At 43.3% G+C, this 20,698-nt stretch overlaps 1 protein-coding gene across 1 annotated transcript in view; it reads right to left on the reverse strand.

Annotated features, from left to right (window-relative positions):
- The window catches only part of LOC311133289 (chemokine-like protein TAFA-1), a gene marked incomplete at its 5' end in the record, with an annotated part of 266,183 nt that overhangs the window by 98,440 nt on the left and 147,045 nt on the right, over positions 1–20,698 (reverse strand). The gene's annotated exons all lie outside the window — the stretch shown is intronic.

The following is a 20,698-nucleotide window of genomic DNA, read 5'->3' on the forward strand; positions in this document are numbered from 1 at the left end:
CTCATGCACTCTCTCTCACTCAATCATCCTTCCATGCACCAACTTTAGAGGTATCGTCTCACATGAGTAGCGCTGCATCAAGTTGCTATTCAACAATAAAACTGTAGAATGTTTCTCTCCGCACCATTGTGTTAGAGCTCTGCAGGGCCTGGGCCAGCCAGATCCTCTGAATGGGAGACCACAGCATAACGTCAGGCTTTCTGCACCACCGTCTCCCTGACAGCCAAGCACTGCCTTCTGGATCCTCCACTCCCCATCTCCCCTCCTCCTCACCACCTACATTCATATTCAGAGCCTCCACTGGTCCCTGTCATTCTCGCCCTACTGAGCCCAGGCACAGTGGCAGTGGGCTGGGCCGTAAAAGCAGGCGAGCAGGGGGAGGCCTGTTTTATCCCAACCCAGAGGAACTGGTGGAGGGTTTACAGACACTCGCTTTGCGGATGAGGAGAGATAAGCCCAGGAGACACACAAATTCTAAGTGTGTGAAGGAGAAAGGGAAAATGAGAAAGTGAAAAGAGCAAAAACAGAAATGACAATGAAAACACAAGAAAAGTTGTTTTCTTATTTATGCCATTCACAGTCCATCGCCACTGTTGTTACAATTCACGGTCCTAAACCGTTATCACAACACATGATTACAGTATACTTATCGCTAACAAACAACGCTCTCTTTCTATCTTGTCTTGTAAATAACCATCTGAAAATATCCCTACTACATGTCCTGACAACGCTGACAAGCCCTTGAAATAAAACATAAAAACACTGTGTGTGTTTTTCAATCAACAGCGTCATGTCGTAGGTCTGATGTTGGGAACAGCAGGACACACACCCTCCCTGCATCCTCCCTGCATCCAGTTACCGGGCTAGACAGCCCTCCATTTGCAATGCCACGCTGGCCTGAGCGCGGCAATGGCCTGCCTCCAGCTGAAAGCCATTTGACAGTGTCTGATCAATCATGCCATCTCATTACCCACAACACCCTGCTCTGTCATAGCAGGGCCATAGAAGAGCGGACAGGACAGACTGCGGGGAACAGGTAACCGCCTCTCGGTCACCTTGAGCAGAAATATGACCAAAAAGAGGAAGAAATAAACCTAGACTCAAGCTAATTGTGGTGGAGCCTGCTGCTTGGGATGCATACTTGGCTGATGGGCCGTCTTTGGATATGCCTGTGTCTGGGTTCTGTGGGAAGTGAATTATTACACCGGCATCGTTTCACAGGTGGAAGTCTGCTCCTGGATTGACTCAGAGCTGACCTGTGGAGTAATGGTCCTGGCTGGTTCTGGCAGCTGGAGTAGAGAGGCGTGTAGAGAGGAGGGCTGGCAAAGCTCTCCCTCCTAACCCAGACCTGTCTCTGGGCCAGGCAGCTGTCAGAGTTACCCTGTTCCAGCCTGTCCTAGACCTTCACGGTGGCAGAGGGTGCCAGGCTGATTCACCTGACCACCACGACCCACAGTCATCCATCTCAGCGCTGAGCTCACGTCTGACCCAGAGCCTGTCATGTCTTTAGGGGAGGGGATGTTGATAAAGAATGCCGTGCAGCAGATCACATAGAGCTGCTAGAGAAGCCAAGTCATCGGGAAAGGGGAGGGGCATGCCTGTGCAGTGCTCCTCTCTCTGGATGAGATACAAGCCTGTTATTTACATTTCATATTCCTGGCATAAAGCACTGCTGTCATAGTGTCTTGTTAAAATGCCATTTGTAACAAGTGGGCATACTGAAAACTACAGAAATGTTTTAGAAGAGCCAGTTCACTTTCAGTTCGATTTTTGGCAGACCTCCTGACACTTGTGTATTGAGTGAGTGTGTCCTAGGGTGAGTGTGAGATGTGTATGTGTGTGATAAGTGTGTGTGTATTATGTAAGTGGCCAGTACAGGGTGATTGAGTATGTTTGCAGGTTAGGGGGGGTGTTATGTTTTCACAAGGCCCCTTGTCTGTCTGTTGGAGCCGGCCGGCACTCCCCTGGCCTTCCTTAATAAACGGCATGTTGCAAGTTAAATTTGCCAATAAAAATAGAATATACACCCCTTGTAGATGGCAAAAAAAAATATATATATATTTTTTTTTTTCTCTTGGCCTGCTAAAGAAAACCTTTGTGAAGCACGTGCGCTAGTAACCAACGCCCCCTCAAGTGCAGGGTAGGTAACAACACATCTGCCACACTGATCCTCAACACGGGGGCCCCTCAGGGGTGCGTGCTCAGTCCCCTCCTGTACTCTCTGTTCACCCATGACTGCATGGCCAGGCACGACTCCAACACCATCATTAAATTTGCCGACGACACAACAGTGGTAGGCCTGATCACCGACAACGATGAGACAGCCTATAGAGAGGAGGTCAGAGATCTGGCCGTGTGGTGCCAGGACAACAACCTCTCCCTCAACGTGACCAAGACAAAGGTGATGATTGTGGACTACAGGAAAAAAAAGAGGACTGAGCACGCCCCCATTCTCATCGACGGGGCTGTAGTGGAACAGGTTGAGAGCTTCTAGTTCCTTGGTGTCCACATCACCAACGAACTATCATGGTCCAAACACACCAAGACAGTCGTGAAGAGGGCACGACAAAGCCTATTCCCCCTCAGGAGACTAAAAAGATTTGGCATGGGTCCTCAGATCCTCAAAAAATTCTACAGCTGCACCATCGAGAGCATCCTGACTGGTTGCATCACCGCCTGGTATGGCAACTGCTTGGCCTCCGACCGCAAGGCATTACAGAGGGTAGTGCGTACGGCCCAGTACATCACTGGGGCAAAGCTTCCTGCCATCCAGGACCTCTATACCAGGCGGTGTCAGAGGAAGGCCCTCAAAATTGTCAAAGACTCCAGCCACCCTAGTCATAGACTGTTCTCTCTGCTACCGCACGGCAAGCGGTACCGGAGTGCCAAGTCTAGGTCCAAAAGACTTCTCAACAGCTTCTACCCCCAAGCCATAAGACTCCTGAACAGCTAATCATGGCTACCCGGACTATTTGCACTGCCCCCCCACCCCATCCTTTTTACGCTGCTGCTACTCTGTTCAGTATTCATGCATAGTCACTTTAACTCTACCCACATGTACATATTACCTCAACTACCTCAACTAGCCGGTGCCCCCGCACATTGACTCTGCAACGGTACCCCCCTGTATATATAGCCTCCCTACTGTCACTTTATTTTACTTCTGCTCTTTTTTTTCTCAACACTTTTTTTTGTTGTTGTTTTATTTTTACTTTTTTTGTTTAAAATAAATGCACTGTTGGTTAAGGGCTGTAAGTAAGCATTTCACTGTAATGTCTGCACCTGTTGTATTCGGCGCATGTGACCAATACCATTTGATTTGATTTGATTTGATTTGATGACGCAGCCTGTGATTTTGCCTGTGATGTTCATTCAGGTGAAGACTCTGGAGCTGACTTTGGACAGCACCTGGTGAAGACACCAGTTCTACAAAGAAGTAGCTATTACTCCTCGGCCTGAAGACCTAGAAAACTAAAATGATCTGCTTGAAGGTAATTGTCTCTTTTATACGTGTACATGCTTTTTGTTGGTAAAAGGCATGAACTTGGCATTGCTAGCTGGCTTCTGACTTATTCATCCTACTTTACTAGCAACAACTGGCAAGCTGTTTGATTGATAAAGTTGATAAAAAAAATGCCATTAGCTAGCTAGCTAGATTGAAACTGCTGGGGGAAAGTTAGTTAACATTACCTAACTCCCACCATCATCAGTCTGAGTTCACCACCTTAGCTAGCTAAGTGTACTCTAGCTAGGTTTCTAGAAAATAACAACTACAGTGAGGGAAAAAAGTATTTAATCCCCTGCTGATTTTGTACGTTTGTCCACTGACAAAGAAATGATCAGTCTATAATTTTAATGGTAGGTTTATTTGAACAGTGAGAGACAAAATAAGAACCAAAAAATACTTATTTTCCTCATTAAAATGCTAATCTATTCATAACATTTTTGACATGCATTTTGTAAAGCAACTTATGCAGTGAACATGGCTTTGGTGATGAAAGGTACAGTGCATTTGGAAAGTATAAAGACCCCTTCCCTTTTTCCACATCCTGTTACGTTACAGCCTTATTCTAAAATTGATTAAACTAAATTTGTATCTCAACAATCTACACACAATACCCCATAATGACAAAGCGAAAACAGGTTTTTAGACATTTTTACAAATGTATTAAAAATAAAAAACAGAAATACCTTGAAATTGAGCTCAGGCGCATCCTGTTTCCATTGATTATCATTGAGATGTTTCTACAACTTGATTAAAGTCCACCAATGGTAAATTCAATTGTCTGGCCATGATTTGGAAAGACACACACCTGTATATATAAGGTCCCACAGTTGAGAGTGCATGTCAGAGCAAAAACCAAGCCATGAGGTTGAAGGAATTGTCTGTAGAGCTCCGAGACAGGATTGTGTCGAGGCACAGATCTGGGGAAGGGTACCAAAACATTTCTGCAGCATTGAAGGTCCCCAAGAACACAGTTGCCTCCATCATTCCTAAATGGAAGTTTGGAACCAAAGACTCTTCCTAGAGCTGACCGCCCGGCCAAACTGAGCAATCGGGGGAGAAGGGCCTTGGTCAGGGAGGTGACCAACAACCTGATGGTCACTCTGACAGAGCTCCAGAGTTCCTCTGTGGAGATGGGAGAACCTTCCAGAAGGACAACCATCTCTGCAGCACTCCACCAATCAGGCCTTTATGGTAGAGTGGCCAGACGGAAGCTACTCCTCAGTAAAAGGCACATGACAGCCTGCTTGGAGTTTGCCAAAAGGCACCTAAAGGACTGTCAGACCATGAGAAACAAGATTCTCTAGTCTGATGAAACCTGGCACCATCCCTACGGTGAAGCATGGTTGTGGTAGCATCATGCTGTGAGGATGTTTTTCTGTGGCAGGGACTGGGAGACTAGTCAGGAAAAGGGAAAGATGAACGGAGCAAAGTATGCAGAGATCCTTGATGAAAACCTGCTCCAGAGCGCTCAGGACCTCAGACTGGGGCGAAGGTTCACCTTCCAACAGGACAACAACCCTAAGCACACAGCCAAGACAACGTAGGAGTGGCTTCGGGACAAGTCTCTGAATGTCCTTGAGTGGCCCAGCCAGAGCCCGGACTAGAACTCGATCTAACATCTCTGGAGAGACCTGAAAATAGCTGTGCAGTGACACTCCCCATCCAACATGACAGAGCTTGAGCGGATCTGCAGAGAAGAATGGGAGAAACTCCCCAAATACAGGTGTGCCAGGCTTGTAGCGTCATAGCCAAGAAGACTCGAGGCTATAATCACTGCCAAAGGTGCTTCAACAAAGTACTGAATAAAGGGTCGGAATACTTATGTACATTTGATATTTCCATTTAGTATTTTTAATAAATGTGCATACATTTCTAAAAACCTATTTTTGCTTTGTCATTATAGGGTATTGTGTGTAGATTGATGATTGGCTGTAACGTAACAAAATGTGGAACAAGTAAAATGGTCTGAATACTTTCTGAATGCACTGTACATTATGCATTTATTGTCATCTCCCTATCATATCACTGCATGCTGTGACATGGGCTTGGATGGTGACACACATCTTCAAGCTTCCTAACTGAATACTGGGGTCTTCTGTGGTTCCGGAAGCATAGGCCTTACCTGGGAGTACAGCAACAATCTCTCTGTCTTGCAGCCATTCTGTCAACATGTATTGTATCTAACCACTTTGTCCCATTATTTAATATTGTCTTGGATTTATATTTAGTTAAGACACCTGTATGATATACATGAATAAAAATGTATTCACTCTGGACATGAGACTTGCACTTATTTTATACCTTTTTAATCATAAGCTCTAAGTGTATTTAATCTTGATGTTGAAGTTATCACAGAAGTTAGTAAAAAACTTGAAGACCAACATGACAAACATGCTATGAAAAAGTTACAGTTTTGTAATCTTGCAATACATTTTTTTTAATGAGTTGTTTATACAAAACGTTATTGCATTTGGTCATCCCCAAAATCTGGCCATTGAAAGTCTGCGGATAGCTGACAACAGGGTGGCAGGTTTTTTGATGTGTTGCTCTACAGTTCCATAGCCCAGCAGACTCACCTAAAGGAAAGGGGGAAGGATACATGTTAGTTTTGATAAAAGTATGGGAGACTTTTGCAGGAAGGAGAGCGCATGAGTTAGAGTGAGTACAGTAAATCAAATTCAACCATTGGCCCTGGATAATATGCTTGCATCACACAAGCAGACTGCCATAGTGAAGGAGGTTTACATAGTGCATCAAGTATACTATTATGAGTGGAACTCACTTTTCTGTGCTCTGGAGAGATCGCAGGTAGTTGGTCAGAAGGCTCTGGAGGTCCTTGGACCAGTCTGTCTCTGTTACACCTGGAGAGAGACGTATAGAGGTAGTGAGTGTGCTTGAAAGAGAGAGCCTTCACCCCTGACCTACCACTGGCCCTGGGCCTCCTGCCTAACACTATAGTCACAGTCTTTCTGACAGGGAGTTACTCCAGTAGTAGACCGTTGTATGGTGCATACGGCTTCTCCACTTCTTATATGAGTGTAGTATTAGCTCTTGAAATGGTATAACGCAATGTAAAGGAAAAACAATATTATGACTTACTGGCACGGAGTGGTCCATGTTCCTGCTGATAGCAAGCCTCAACTTGGATGCAGAGACATTTCCTACATTAGATTATGTTTGCATCTATCTCCGCCAGGCTCCAATAAATCAGATTACAAACCTGCAGAGATTAACAAACTAAATTGGTACCTGTATTCAGGATTGCCTACTTCATGATTCTTGCCTGTAAATGACGATCGTCACTAGTTACCACAGCCACAAAGTCGTACATCCCGACTATTTCGACCATCTTTCTTCTTAAAATCACATTTGAAGTCTTACCTAACCACACGGATAACCTTATACCTAACCTTGAATTAAGACCAAAGATAAAAGGGTTGTTTTCATTCATTTTTACGATTTGGCCAATGTTGACTTTGTGGATGTGGTAACTAGTGGAAATCCAACAGCGCTGATAAAAAATATGCACACCATTTTGTGATAATGGTTACGACAAATGAAATGGCATCCATGTGAATTCATAGCTAAGCTATAATTTATATTATGGCACCACGTATAATTTCACTAACAATTGTTACCTCAATTTATGGTGCATTCAAAACAACTGGGAACTCTGAAAAATACGAGGTCAAATCATGACGTCAGTGATCTTCAGGTCGGAAATTCGGAGCTCTAGAAAGTAGCCCGAGTTCCCGAGTTGGAATTCCGAGTTGAATGACTATTCAAAATGATTTTTCCCAGTCGGAGCTAGTTTTTTCAGAGTTCCCAGTTGTCTCGAATGCACTGAAGTCGGAGATTACCGAGTTCCCAGTTGTTTTGAATGCGGCATTAATCCATCATGACATCAATGAGAACATGCTTCTTATTTGACTAATGTTTTAGTTAGCTGCTATCTTAACCAGATGCAGCCTGTGATTGAGGCCGGGCTAATTTTGCAGCCAAACTGCTTCAAATAGGGTGATTAGCCTATGTAGCTAGCTAAATGACAACCCTATTAACTCTAGAAATATCGATTCTTCTGCTTAATTCAGAAAGTAGGCTTCACCTCCGAGTTATATCTGGAGGCATTAGCTCACTAACTAGCCTGATCTAGCTAACGTGAGCTAGCTAGCCAACATGCATTGTTTCTGACATGCCACGATCCTGCTTACTTTACATCTGACAGATATTTAGCTACTGCAGCTATCTAGATAATAATAGTTTATGATAATTGCAGCTAGCTCATTAGCTAAGTGTAAAATGCAGCTAGCTAGCTAACCAACTAGGCAGTTAAAAAAGACATACTCAACTTACCATACTTTTCTTACCAACTAGACATTACTTCAGACTCCTAGGTTGAAAATTATATGGCTGTAGTCCGGTGCTCCATTGTCAAAATAAACCCACTCGCACACTGACATTTGGTGCAGTCAATGGCTAATCGTTCCAAAAGTAATCACCTGAATCTATGTCAAGTTTGGACAACGCTCTATTTCATATTTGTATTGTGCGCGTGCAGCCCAGAAGTACTGTACATAATCGATTATGTCTCCAATTTACAATGTCGGGTTGAAAAAAAGTGGCATATCACATTCATACATATATGCACTACTCATTATTTTTTTTATTTTTTTTTTGTGAAACATGGCCTTTAACACCCTGAAATCCTGTGAATGTGGATAGCTCAGTTATTAATAAAGACACCATGAGTGCATCTTTGTATGCTCTTTCACCCCCTGTCATCCTCCTCTCCCATTCATTCAATCTTCCCACCCACAAAGAACACATACACTGTTAAAGTGATGCGCCAGAACTTTTGTATCATTTCAGAAAGTAGTTTTGAAAGTGTTGCTCACGAGCCAAAATGTGTCCCTGCTTTTTGTGTACTATGTCATCCAATTGTTTACTACCTCATCCATTTCGTATGATATGTTACGTCCTTTGGTTGCAATTCATATGATATGTAACGAATCCAATTCGTACAATATGTTGCAAATTTGTTGTGCCTAATATCCCGGACTGCATCTTTTAGCTCTTAAAGAGAGCTCAATATACTGCTGGTCAAATGTAGCTTAACTTTCTATATCTACTACACACACACACAAACACACACATGTACATATAGAAAAACACATACAGTGGGGAAAAAAAGTATTTAGTCAGCCACCAATTGTGCAAGTTCTCCCACTTAAAAAGATGAGAGAGGCCTGTAATTTTCATCATAGGTACACGTCAACTATGACAGACAAATTGAGAAACTTTTTTCCAGAAAATCACATTGTAGGATTTTTAAGGAAAATAAGTATTTGGTCACCTACAAACAAGCAAGATTTCTGGCTCTCACAGACCTGTAACTTCTTCTTTAAGAGGCTCCTCTGTCCTCCACTCGTTACCTGTATTAATGGCACCGGTTTGAACTTGTTATCAGTATAAAAGACACCTGTCCACAACCTCAAACAGTCACACTCCAAACTCCACTATGGCCAAGACCAAAGAGCTGTCAAAGGACACCAGAAACAAAATTGTAGACCTGCACCAGGCTGGGAAGACTGAATCTGCAATAGGTAAGCAGCTTGATTTGAAGAAATCAACTGTGGGAGCAATTATTAGGAAATGGAAGACATACAAGACCACTGATAATCTCCCTCGATCTGGGGCTCCACGCAAGATCTCACCCTGTGGGGTCAAAATGATCACAAGAACGGTGAGCAAAAATCCCAGAACCACACGGGGGGTCCTAGTGAATGACCTGCAGAGAGCTGGGACCAAAGTAACAAAGCCTACCATCAGTAACACACTACGCCGCCAGGGACTCAAATCCTGCAGTGCCAGACGTGTCCCCCTGCTTAAGCCAGTACATGTCCAGGCCCGTCTGAAGTTTGCTAGAGTGCATTTGGATGATCCAGAAGAGGATTGGGAGAATGTCATATGGTCAGATGAAACCAAAATATAACTTTTTGGTAAAAACTCAACTCGTCGTGTTTGGAGGACAAAGAATGCTGAGTTGCATCCAAAGAACACCATACCTACTGTGAAGCATGGGGGTGGAAACATTATGCTTTGGGGCTGTTTTTCTGCAAAGGGACCAGGACGACTGATCCGTGTAAAGGAAAGAATGAATGGGGCCATGTATCGTGAGATTTTGAGTGAAAACCTCCTTCCATCAGCAAGGGCATTGAAGATGAAACGTGGCTGGGTCTTTCAGCATGACAATGATCCCAAACACACCGCCCGGGCAACGAAGGAGTGGCTTCGTAAGAAGCATTTCAAGGACCTGGAGTGGCCTAGCCAGTCTCCAGATCTCAACCCCATAGAAAATCTTTGGAGGGAGTTGAAAGTCTGTGTTGCCCAGCGACAGCCCCAAAACATCACTGCTCTAGAGGAGATCTGCATGGAGGAATGGGCCAAAATACGAGCAACAGTGTGTGAAAACCTTGTGAAGACTTACGGAAAACGTTTGACCTGTGTCATTGCCAACAAAGGGTATATAACAAAGTATTGAGAAACTTTTGTTATTGACCAAATACTTATTTTCCACCATAATTTGCAAATAAATTCATAAAAAATCCTACAATGTGATTTTCTGGATTTTTTTTTCTCAGTTTGTCTGTCATAGTTGACGTGTACCTATGATGAAAATTACAGGCCTCTCTCATCTTTTTAAGTGGGAGAACTTGCACAATTGGTGGCTGACTAAATATTTTTTTTCCCCACTGTATGCACCCACAATTTTATAACTTATACTGTCTTAAGGCCCTGTTATCTTGAGGCCACATCATTTTGAAGGATCTTTTTAAGTTCTGTTTAGTTCTTAATTTATTCTGCCAGGGTACAGAGAAGGTTCTGCTGCTTTACAGTGTACAGTATGTGTCGCTCTCACTCCCCCATACGTCCTCAGGCTCCATTGGATGATTGCCCTAACCTCACCAGACATGTGCTCGGGGGAAAGAAAAATGCCACAGACATTCAGACATTCTGTCCTGAAAAGCCTTCGAGGCTGGTATTTTCTTGTTATAAGTCTGTCCAGTATGTTCATACCTGGGCAAATTAACAGACCAAATGGAATGAAAGAGATATAGAATGGATGGCCAAGGTGAATTCTCCTTACACTTTACATTCTTCTCCAGTTATTTATCAGAGAAAAGATACAAAGTGCCATTGATTGCAGCATACACCACTGAGACACACAGGCTGGCTGTAGAAATAGAATTGTGTTTACACACTGTAGTCCCAATTCACTGAGAAGGACATAATTGAAGAAGCTACAGAATGTCTACGCTCGTAGCCTAAGGCTTCTACGGCACGGTAGTGTTCCACACAGAATAGAATGCTCTCATCGGAAGTCCAGTCTCCCATATATAACACTCCATTAGTGAAATACACCTGGTCAGCTACACATTTTTCCTATGGCTGAATCAAACTCAGATCATTTATAAATGAGCATGCTAGGTGTCTGTTTGTATGGTGAGACGTGCCAAACCCACAAGAGCGTACAGTTACATTCTCTTTCTGTCTCGAGCTGGCGCTCTCTGCATGAGTAGGATGTTATTCCTTAACAAGAGATATTGTGATTATGTAGTATTCCACTACCACTGACGTACATTTCCTCCCAAGTAGCCCCATTCTAATTGTCTGTGCAAGATAAAATGTCAGCAGCACAAAAGGAGTGTTTATATACACACTCCTTATGCACACTCTGCTCCTCCAGCTGAGAGGTAAAACACATCTTGGTAATCCTGAGAGCAGCTGGAGAAAAAGAGGAAGTAAAAAACATGGCTGCCAGAGTGGGTCAATATAATGACTCTGTGGCTCATTAGAGTCTGGGATTAAAGGGAGTGTCAGATCAGACCGACTTGTCCTTCTGGTGTATGTGTGTAAGGGTGTAAGAGTGTGTGTGTGGGGGGGGACTAGGTGTATGGCATATATGTGGGAAATTATATACAGTATGGATGGTATGTGTGTAGGTGGTGACAGGTCAAACCCATGGACTGAAGGGCATCTGTAGGGAGCTGTGGTCTGCTGTTTCCCATGCTGCATCCTCTAGGGCTCTCTCTACTCGATGCAATGGCATCTGCTCTGCTCGAACCTACACAGGGACAGCCCTGCTGCAGGAGGAGAGGCTCAGAAGATATCCCATGTCCTTGAGAACCCCAGGAAATCTGCAAAGGTTTACAGAAAAGCTGCTCATCAGCAATGGGCCAGACGGAGGAAGGGTCAGTGCATGTGGACATGCTGCTCACAGGGGAGAGGCTGGCAGACAGACAGACAGCGGAGGGTGCCAGTGTGAAGGGCACAGATCATTAGAGTGCACCAAGGACCTGCATCTGCACATAGGTCACAAACACTGTTGGATTGCAAACACTCTACTGTAAGGCCTTCAATAACATTCTTCCCATAATAGGCCTGGAGACTTTCTTTCAGCATCCAGACAGCCTTGTTCAAGATTCCAAGGATTTATGTCTACAGCCTCCACGAGAAGAGTTTATGGTGCATCCAATCATTTCATAGACCACTTACAGATTGGCACAGTCCTTGCTTTCTTTTCTATTGGCTTTAGGAGGCCAAGAAAGCCCTTCAGACTCATTATAAAACCCTACATTTGAGAGTGTCTTGTAACAGTTCATTGGACCTTCATTATAACCCAGACACCACCCTACATTAGTAATGAGTTCCCTGCAGGCCTGGAGGTAGAGCTGAGTGGTTCTGTGAGGTCCTTGGGCCCCTACTGTTCTCAGTCTGACATGGCCTGCAGGCTGCCCAGGGCCACTGTACAGAATCCACCAGCACCAGCCAACCTAACCCTCATCTCAACCACATCTCCATTAGTTATTTACTTAGATTAGGCAGAGAGAGGCCTGTCTCTCTGGGGCAGCTGATGGTGTTACATCTCAGAGACAAAAACAGCTATTTACACAGACATCTCGGGTTAAGCACTGCCCCACAGGGATACTACTTAAGGTGGCCATCCATAGGTGGCCATCCATGTTTTAAATGCTGTGTGTGGCATCAGAAAGAGGTAAAGAATATGTTGCTAAATGTGTTGTATTGCTTATTGGTAATATCTGCATAGATATTACATATTAGGTTATGTCTAATACTGTACGCCTTTCATACTAGCTAATATTCCTCAGCCCATCTATCTCATCTAATATAGATATATTGCTCTGGTTCTCATACAGTGTGCTTTATGGTAAGCATGTCAGGCGAGTCAGAAAATGTAGTTAATGGTTGTGTTTTCCAAAATGTGGGCAAGTGAATTCATAGTGTATGTAAAGGAATAATAAAGGACATTGATTCTAGTCAGGGTGGAAAATGTCCTTTTGACTTCTCAAACAAGGTCAGGGACTCTAATTGTCTCCCTGCAAACTTTAACAAACCCATTTTGAAATGTCTGCTCATGAAATGAATTGGGAATTGTCCATTTCTTCAGTTAGCATGTATGAAAGGATGTCTGGGTGGTGCACACAGTCAGCTATTATTATATGAAACCCTATCGGAGCACACTGTTCCATGGTGCATCTGATATCACTTCATCCTCGCTCACTCCTCCTGTGGAGAGGAGAGATGAGGAGCCTGGCAGTGACACTGCTGAGAACAAAGTCATCAAACGTACTTATCAAGGCCACAACTTAAACAGCAATGTAATCCTGCTATCTCCCCACATATTCCGGTATTCCAGTCAGTCACCATGCACGGTATCGGCAGTCACTTCCTTCAGATTGGGTTCAGTCGTTCAGAGGCTCCCACAAGCATCAAGCCTTGACAAATGGAAGAGAGAGGGATTGGAAATATAGCCAGAGGGGATGTGGCACCTGTTACAAAGGAGAGGCTGCATGTGTTTGTGGAGAGAGTGGAGGGGGGTTGTAAACATTGATGGCCCAGGGAAAAGGGCAGGCTGGATGGGAGGACAACCAGGATGTTATTGAGATGAGGGGAAACTGCAGGAGGCATCTCTAAAGAGAGGGGCGGTCTGCGAGATGTGAGAGGGATGGGAATGAATTGGATGATGGGAGAGCGATTGCAAAAGAGAGAGAGATTCTATTAGAGAGAGAGAGAGAGATATGAGAGAAGATGTGAGATTCTATTTGCATGTACTGTACATTGTGCATCATCCTCATAGTCTGCCCCCACACTCTCTTCTGCAGCAGGCTGAGCAGGGCAGCAGCAGCCCAGGCTGAGATGAGAGGATCCTGACCCTCCTGTGTTTAATATGAACTTGGCAGTGGGGAGACCGGCAGCCCCCTCAGGGCAATACATCTGACGTCTACCCATCAATCACCAGGCCTGGACCACAATCTAAATTATATGAGGGTCATAACTGCTTGGAATTATACCATGGTATTCTACTGAGCAAACCTATTCTCCGTATTTCTAACCATCAGATAAAATGTGTGTGGGGGGGGGGGGGGGGGGGGGGGGGGGGTCAGCCCAGGCATGTGTGTCAGCCCAGGCATGTGTGTCAGCCCAGCTATGCGTGTCAGCCCAGATATGCGTGTCAGCCCAGGCATGTTAAACCATGTATAAATGTAATTACATCCCTGGAATGGAGCACTGTAAAAACTTGAGGATGCAATTATGCTCCCATTGAATAACTCATCCTCTCAGGCAACAGCTAATTGCATTAAAATGGACTGTGTATAGTCCTCTACCATGCGACACTAAGATTAACGCTGGGGAAGTTAATAGTGTGTCATCTCTTGAGTCTACCCCCATCTCTAATATAAGATTAGAGAGTGGGAGAGAGGGGGAGCAAGGGATGGAGGATAAAAAAAACATGTTGGTTTTCTCCTCTCAGCATCTGCTCTTCCAGCTGGGACAGGACCTCAGCTATTCATCAGGCTCCAAAGTGCTGCCTGCACATATTCATCTCACTCAAAGGTCATCCCACTAAAACACCAATCTGTAATGCTTTCGCTGTTTTTAAAACCCCCTCATTTAAGCCAATTCATTTGCATACAGCCTGGTCCAGAAAGAGGGACCAAATGTTATTTGCATCATTCATCCTGTTCTGTTTTTCTACTCTTTTGTTGTTCGCCAGACCTCTCTGCGATATATTTTCTCCACAAATTAAAACCTCCATTCTACGGGATTCATGTTATTCAATTGAAACAACTGATTTCAACTAAGCCGCCTCTCATCCCAGACTGCTCCCCTAGCTGGCTGGCTAATGGGTTGTGGAGAAACCACTCACTCATCTCTTCATACAGGCCTCATTGGGCTAAGCTATACATGGTAGCCTGAGACACTTTTTCACACTCAACCTTACACTGACTCATTCATCAGGGCTCTGTGCAGTATGTGAGTGTGAGGCACGTGTAGTTCACAGAGCTGACCCTGGAAAGTATGAGTTGACGTTCCAGTGTAACACTCCCTATCTGTGGGCTTGTAGAGAGTGAGCAGCGCTGCTCTGTGTCATAGGGCCCGGTCAGGTCCTCGCTGCTCCACAAGGCAGATAATGCATCTGAGAAATGCTCACAAGCTCTGCATTATCCCCACAGTCCTTCCTTCCTGTAGGGGTTTAATGTGACACGTATCCAAGCGCCATAATTATTTGGGATTCAGTGGATCGCACTGCTGATAATGAAGCGCCGTTGTCGTAGTAGGAACCCAACAAGTACGGTAATTCCTCACTAATGTCGTTTCAGATATGTCAGTGAAACGATGTGGAAAATGGCCCGTAGTGAATGTAGTCTCTTTTTCTTCCTCAAACCAAGGCTTCCTGACAAATGTGTGAACTGAATCAGTCCACGGAGAACGTCTGTCATCAGATGCCAGACACAGAACTGATGCAGAATAAAGTGTCATATCACCTTCTTAGGGACAGCAGCAAGAGCATTCTGCTACCATTAGAGCTAGGTTTTGCTTTATGAATATACTGAAGATGTAACAATTCAGCCAGTCTAGGTAGTATTCATGGTTTGCACCTCCGTCACGTCACACCATTGTTCTTTTCTCAAGACGCTCTCCGGCATATTGTCGCCCAAGAGTTTACTGCTGCCAGGCATTCTGAAAGGGGGCTAATGATTGTTGCGTCTAAACTACACCGTAGAGTCTTGGAAACACGACGACACTGCCACAGTAGGCAAATAAACGGTGTCGCTGCACGAAATGTGTGCCTTTTGTGTCCCTTTGATATTTTAAGTAGAAATTATGCATCAATATTGCATTTTAAAAGCCTGTTATATTAAATGAAGTGCACTTTAATATACAGTGCTATGAAATAGTATTTGCCTCCTTTCTAATTTTCTCTACTTTTGCATATGTGATACTGAATGTTATCAGATCTTCAACCAAAACCTAATATTAGATAAAGGGAACATAAGTGAACAAATAACACAACAATTACATATTTATTTCATAAACAAAGTTACGCAACACCCAATTCCCCTGTGTGAAAAAGTAATTGCCCCCTTACACTCAATAACTGGTTGTGCCACCTTTAGCTGCAATGACTCCAACCAAATGCTTCCTGTAGTTGTTGATCAGTCTCTCACGTCGCTGTGGAGGAATTTTGGCCCACTCTTCCATGCAGAACTGCTTTAACTCAGTGATGTGTGGGTTTTCAAGCATGAACTGCTCGTTTCAAGTCCTGCCACAACATCTCAATTGGGATTAGGTCTGGACTTTGACAAGGCCATTCCAAAACTTCCAATTTGTTGCTTTTTAGCAATTTTCATGCAGACTTGATTGTGTGTTTTGGATCATTGTCTTGCTGCATGATCCAGCTGCGCTTCAGCTTCAGCTCACAGACGGATGGTCTGACATTCTCCTGTAGAATTCTCTGATACAGAGCAGAATTCATGGTTCCTTCTATTAAAGCAAGTCGTTCAGGTCCTGAGGCAGAAAAGCATCCCCAAACCATCACACCACCACCACCATGCTTGACCTTTGGTATGATGTTCTTACTGTGGAATGCAGTGTTTGGTTTTTGAATGCAAGAACACCATCCCCACCGTCAAACATGGAGGTGGAAGCATTATGCTTTGGGGGTGTTTTTCTGCTAAGGGGACAGGCCAACTTCACCGCATCAAAAGGACGATGGACGGGGCCATGTACCGTCAAATCTTGGGTGAGAACCTCCTTCCCTCAGCCAGGGCATTGAAAATGGGTCGTGGATGGGTATTCCAGCATGACAATGACCCAAAACACACGGCCAAGGCAACAAAGGAGTGGCTCAAGAAGAAGCACATTAAGGTCCTGGAGTGGCCTAGCCAGTCTCCAGACCTTAATCCCATAGAAAATCTGTGGAGGGAGCTGAAGGTTTGAGTTGCCAAACGTCAGGCTCGAAACCTTAATGACTTGGAGAAGATCTGCAAAGAGGAGTGGAACAAAATCCCTCCTGAGATGTGTGCAAACCTGGTGGCCAACTACAAGAAACGTCTGACCCCTGTTATTGCCAACAAGGGTTTTGCCACCAAGTACTAAGTCATGTTTTCCAGAGGGGTCAAATACTTATTTCCCTCATTAAAATGCAAATCAATTTAACATTTTGACATGCGTTTTTCTGGATTTTTGTTGTTGTTATTCTGTCTCTCACTGTTCAAATAAACCTACCATTAAAATTATAGACTGATCATGTCTTTGTCAGTGGGCAAACGTACAAAATCAGCAGGGGATCAAATTATTTTTTCCCTCACTGTATATTTAGTTCAACAATGCTTTAAAATAATACTTAGGCAGTTACATAAGTGTCTGTAACAGGGTTGTGGTGTGGTACAACTGAAAATAAAATGTTCTTAGTTCATAGGATTTTAATGCCTGAGATGGGAAAATAGATTTTTCCCGTAGGCTAAACATATCCTCCATGCAATTGAATGTTGAAAGAAGATACATTTTAAAGTACTTTGTTTTTTTTGTTCGCATGTCCAAAAGGCACCCATTTCGTGGAACAACCCAACTAGTAGGACACAACCCTGTCATCACTATTATGTCGTCACATTTGCTCCAGACTAGGGTCGCAAAGAGAGGGTATATTACCAGTAAACTACCCAATTTTGGGGAACTTTCAAGGATTTATGTAATTTATCACAAAACATATAGTGGCCCTTTTGGGTACTTCAGATTATCACAGGTGTCTGTAAATATCTCTGGCTCTCTGTGTGGTCTTATCACATGTTAAAATATATTTAGAAAAATAGAATGACAAAGCTGTAAAACATTACCCAAAATATAAACCATCAACTTCGTGAATACCATTAATGTTTAATATGAGGGTTTCAGCATGAAATGTCCTTTCGATTTTTTACAATTTTATTTATTTAATTATGTCTTTGTTGTAAATATTTTGGAGAAAAACTGGTGGCAGTTCTGAAAAAAAGTCAATAGTTGAAAGAGTTGCAGACTTAACCTTTATCCTACAATGGTCGCTCGCGTCTGTTTAAGTTAGAGTTTTTTTTTTGCGTCTCAATCCACCGCATCCGCTGATATCGCCCTTCCACATCTGCGGTGAAAGGTGGCAGAGCTAGAGCGATGTTTGTCAGACCATGAGACATCCAGAAAATCGGTCTTCTCACAAAATTGTATGTAGCATCCGAACGGTTTGGCCCACAAACTATTGAAAGATCTATCGCTCTATTGAACATAAATTATGCCATTGCTGATCAGCTGCATTTTTAATTAGGCTATTTTCTCTTGAACCATATGGTCTATCCACTAGAAACTCACAGACAATATGGTAACTGATATAATATAATATATATATATATATATATATATATATATATATATATATATATATATATATATATATATATATATATATATATATATATATATATACACACACACACACACACAATTTTTGTTTTGTTATTCAAGGATAAATTACCAAAGTTACCATAGATTGCCATGGATTACCTGTTAATTACCAAAGATTCTGATAACTTTGGTAAATTACCAGTAGCTTTGCAACCCTACTCAAGACAGATAGCAATGTTCTCATTAGCTAGCTAGCTAGCTAACATTATACTATATCTAAAGTAAATCTGGTGACATCACAATGATAACAAGCTTTTTCCACCAATGATCTGCCCCCTCCAGAAATGTCATTGCGTTTCCAAGTCACCATAACCCAATTTAGACTAAATTCTCATCATGCATAGTTTGTACTGTAGACCGAGGCATGACAAGCTGGATAAAACACATAGTGAGGTTGACGTTGCAGATGCCACTTCCAGTCTGAGCAGTATACAGAATGCCCTAGGGTGGGAGGACTGGGGAAGCACCACTCAGAGACAATAAACCAGCTCGATCTTGTGAATCTACAGCACCTCACTGGAATCCAGGGTAGACTTACCTACCTGGTTAACATCCCCCTCTCCTCTTATTGTTGCTGACAACACAGGGCTCTTTGAAGTGTCAAGGTGTGTGCATCTGTATTCATCAACATGTGTGGTGGGGATTAGAGATGAAGCGATATAACTTTATCGCTACAGTATATACAGTACAGTACAGCTCTATCAACACCAACTAATATGCGTATCCTACAGACAATAAAAGGGAGAGACAATATTATAAATCCAAATAAGTCAATACTAATGCAGAGGTGTACAGTAATGGACTTTTTGTTCAGTTGAATGGGTTTAATATAAAGATTGACAAAAAATGTACTATTCAAAGTAAATAAACTAAATATAGGCCTACGGAGATACGATAAAATTAAATAACATATCTTGTACAGTATCTAAAGCATTCTCAATTCTCATTCTAATACCACCGACAAAGTGGTATCTTAGTATTTTAATTGCTTGAAGCTGAGATGTGGTTAGAGCTGGGGGAAATGTTAATGTCAGCACAGTTTAACTAAGGCCAATGTTTAGAAGAGCGATGGAACGAGCATGGCTGATTGCTGACTGGCATCGTATCAAGGAAATGTACATTTGTATCACTGTATGGACTTTACATGTGATAATGTGCCATGTTGGACCAAATGATGTACTGTCATAGTTCTCTAAAATAGTATTGTCACTAAATTCAAGTCTATTCAGGCCTAAATAGAAGGAATGGCTGTTCAAACATAACACATTCAGTGCTATTCCTGGCTGGAAAATATGGATTTACATTTACGTCATTTAGCAGAGTGACTTACAGGAGCAATTAGGGTTAAATGCCTTGCTCAAGGGCACATCGACAGATGTTTCACCTAGTTGGCTTGGGGATTCAAACCAGCGACCTTTCGGTTACTGGCCCAACACTCTTAACCGCTAGGCAACTGGTGCCCTACAACTTGACATTTGCCTTCAACTGGTCATTTTTACAAAAACATTGAAAAGTACCAGACAAATATCAATGGGTCACAGCATAAGATCAACAGCAGGTTTTCTGATTTTATTAACCTGACAGCCATCATGCCTATGCAGACAGTCAGAGACAACGTGTGCACTTTGAGGCAACCTCCAGAATGACGTCAGCATCTCAGAGAAGACGTTCCCAGCCCACAGCGCGTCACTTTAATGTTACTGCCCACTGGGCACAGACGTCAATTAAACGTCTATTCCACGTTGGTTCCACGTAATTTCATTGAAATTACATGGAAACAACGTTGATTCAACCAGTGTGTGCCCCGTCGGTGGGCTCTTACATAAATATATTGCAGCCGTTGTAAGGGGGCAATGAAAGTGTCTGTGATTAAAATATCCTGTACCCTTACAGGAGAGGACATGGCATGGATATTAATTTGTTCCTCAGAGGTCTTGACGTTCCTGTTAATTTCTCCTTCTGTTCCCCTCTACGTTAAGGACACCTTGCTGACTGAGAAGGATCAGAGCCACATGGCTTCCCCTAAAAATGACAGCACAGGGGCTATCCATTAAACCACACAGGTAATCAAAGCAGAGAATAACATGCCTGCAGAAGGACAATATGGTGTGTGTGTGTGTATTTGTACCTGTGTGTGATCATGTCCAACATACTCATCTCTCTCTCTGGGGAGGCCTTGACAAGCCCTGTCAGGTGCTGTGTCCGTATTGACTGATCTTCAGTGTGCGTGTGTGCATGCGCAAGCACCTGTGTGAGTCTGTGTGTGTGTGTGTGTGTGTGTGTGTGTGTGTGTGTGTGTGCAGAGCCTGCATCCGTATCGAGCGATAACAGCATGATGCGAGGTAAATCTGACCTGTCCCAGGAAGAAGGGATTAATGGAGAGACCTGGCAGAC

The sequence above is a fragment of the Coregonus lavaretus genome, assembly GCF_964263955.1.
Source record: "Coregonus lavaretus genome assembly, chromosome: 8".
NCBI classification, from domain to species: domain Eukaryota; kingdom Metazoa; phylum Chordata; class Actinopteri; order Salmoniformes; family Salmonidae; genus Coregonus; species Coregonus lavaretus.